The following is a 2,771-nucleotide window of genomic DNA, read 5'->3' on the forward strand; positions in this document are numbered from 1 at the left end:
TGAAGATATATGAAGACATTATCAGCAGAAAGTTTCTGAGAGGAAGAACGTGGAAAGAAATAACCAAAAACATAACAGAGCCATGGTCATTCCCAGGATAATATCAAGTACTCTGACATACTTGTAGTTGAAGTCCAGAAAGAGAAGAGAAACAGGAAAACAGAAAAATGTTTGAAGAAATAATGACCAAAAGTTTTCCAGCTTTGATGAAAACAAGAAACTCAAAGATCCAAGAATCTCAATACCAACTATAAAGTTAGTAAATGACAGCAAGATTCATTATAATCAAATTGCTGAAAATCTGAGATGATGAGAAAATCTTAAAAGAAGCCAGAGGGAAAAAGAGACATTGCATATAGAGGGACAAAGATAACAATTATCATGGACTTATTGTCAGAGACAACATAAGCCAGAAGATAATAGAACACAATTTTTTAAGTTGTGGAGAAAAAAAGTATTCTCAACGTAGATCTCTAAACCAAGTGAAAATATCTTAAAAATGATGGTGAAATAAAGACTTTTTCACACACACAAAGAGTAAGAGACTTCGCCATCAGTCGACCTACACTATAAGAATGTTAAAGAGACTAGGCATAGTGGCTCACTCCTGTAATCCCAGCACTTTGGGAGGCCAAGGCAAGTGGATCGCTTGAGGTAAGGAGTTCAAGACCAGCCTGCCCAACATGGTGAAACTCTGTCTCTACTAAAATACAAAAATTAGCTGAGCGTGGTGGCAGGCGCCTGTAATCTCAACTACTAGGGAGGCTGAGGTGGGAGAATTGCTTGAACCTGGGAGGCAGAGGTTTCAGTGAGCCAAGATCATGTCACTGCATTCCATCCTGGGGGACAGAGTGAGACTCTGTCTCAAAAAAAAAAAAAAAAAAAAGAAAGAAATGTTAAAGAAAGTTTTTCAGGCAGAAGGAACATGATACCAGATGGAAACTTGGAGCTACACAAAGGAATAAATAAAACAAGAAATGGAAAATATGTGAGTAAATGTAAAATATATTTTTCTCATTTAAAATTTAGTTTCAAAGATCATCAACTACCTAAAGAAAAAAGAATAACAATGTATTATGGGGTTTGTAACATATGTAGAAATAAAATGTACGATAACAATACCATGAAGCATAAAGGGGCGAAAAGAAAACATGCCAGTTTAGCCGGGCGCGGTGGCTCACGCCTGTAATCCCAGCACTTTGGGAGGCCGAGGTGGACGGATCACAAGGTCAGGAGATTGAGACCATCCTGGCTGACACGGTGTAACCCCATCTCTACTAAAAATATAAAAAATTAGCCGGGTGTGGTGGCGGGCGCCAGTAGCCCCAGCTACTCGGGAGGCTGAGGCAGGAGAATGGCGTAAACTCGGGAGGCGGAGCTTGCAGTGAGCCAAGATCGTGCCACTGCACTCCAGCCTGGACGGCAGAGCGAGACTCTGTCTCAAAAAAAAAAAAGAAGAAGAAAATATGCTAGTTTACGTTTCTAACTTCTACGTGATGTGATATAATGTTATTTGGAGGAAAACTGATAAACTAAAGATGCATATTGTAAACCTTAGAGCACGGGTTGGCAAACTTTTCCTGCAAAGGGCCAGATAGTAAATATTTCAGGTGTTGAAGACCATACAATCTCTTTTGCAACTAATTAACTCTGCTGTTTTATCAAGAAAGTAGCTGTAGACAATATTTAAATGAGTGAGCATGGCTGTGTCCCAATAAAACTTTATTTGTGGACTCTGAAATTTGAATTTTATGCCATTTTCATATATCCCCAAAATATTATTCTTTTGAATAATTTCAACTTAAAAAAATTTTTTTGAGACAGAGCCTTGCTCTGTTGCCCAGGCTGGAGTGCAGTGCCACAATCTCAGCTCACTGCAACCTCCGCCTCCCAGGTTCAAGTGATTCTCATGCTTTAGCCTCCCAAGTACCTGGGACAAAGGTGTGCACCCCCACACCTGGCTAATTTTTGTATTTTTAGTAGAGACAGGGTTTCACTATGTTGTCCAGGATGGTCTCAAACTCCTGGCCTCAAGGGATCCACCTGCCTTTGGCCTCCCAGAGTGCTAGGATTACAGGCATGAGCCACTGTGCCCCGGCCCATTTCAACTTTTAAAAAATGTAAAGCATTTTGGGAAGCCAAGGTGAAAGGATTGCTTGAGGACAGGAGTTTGAGGCTGCGGTGAGTTATGATGGCTCTACAGCACCTCACTCAGGGTGAGAGAGTTAAGACTTTCTCTCAAAAACAGAGAGAGACTCTTTTGCTGTTCGTAAGCATAATGATCAGGTATTCATGGTCACGTGTAAGACGTGCCTCCCTCCAACCTTGTTACGATGTGGACGTCAGCACATGCCCATTTGATGATCTGACGTGAGGGGATAAAAAGTAAAAAGTAGGCTGGGAGCGGTGGCTCAAGCCTGTAATCCCAGACCTTTGGGAGGCTGAGGTGGGTGGATCACCTGAGGTCAAGAGTTCAAGACCAGCCTGGCCAAAAGGGAGAAACCCCGTCTCTACTAAAAATACAAAAAAAATTAGCCAGGCATGGTGGCGGGTGCCTGTCATCCTAGCTACTCGGGAGGCTGAGGCAGGAGAATTGCTTAAACCCTGGGAGGTGGAGGTTGCAGTGAGCCAAGATCGTGCCACTTCACCCCAGCCTGGGCAACAAGGTGAAACTCCGTCTCAAAAACAAAAAAAAAAAGTAAAAATTATTCTTTTTTTTTTTTTGAGACGGAGTCCTGCTCTGTCTCCAGGCTGGAGTGCAGTGGCGCGAT

At 42.2% G+C, this 2,771-nt stretch overlaps 1 non-coding gene across 1 annotated transcript; it reads left to right on the plus strand.

The window, feature by feature from the left end:
- Positions 1-2,254: 2,254 nt before the first annotated feature.
- On the plus strand, positions 2,255-2,363 carry LOC116476067 (small nucleolar RNA U13). Its single transcript, XR_004250135.1, has one exon. It is a non-coding gene; the product is annotated as a small nucleolar RNA U13 (small nucleolar RNA).
- The last annotated feature ends 408 nt before the right edge of the window (positions 2,364-2,771 follow it).

The sequence above is a fragment of the Hylobates moloch genome, unplaced genomic scaffold, assembly GCF_009828535.3.
Source record: "Hylobates moloch isolate HMO894 unplaced genomic scaffold, HMol_V3 SCAFFOLD_10, whole genome shotgun sequence".
NCBI lineage: Eukaryota > Metazoa > Chordata > Mammalia > Primates > Hylobatidae > Hylobates > Hylobates moloch.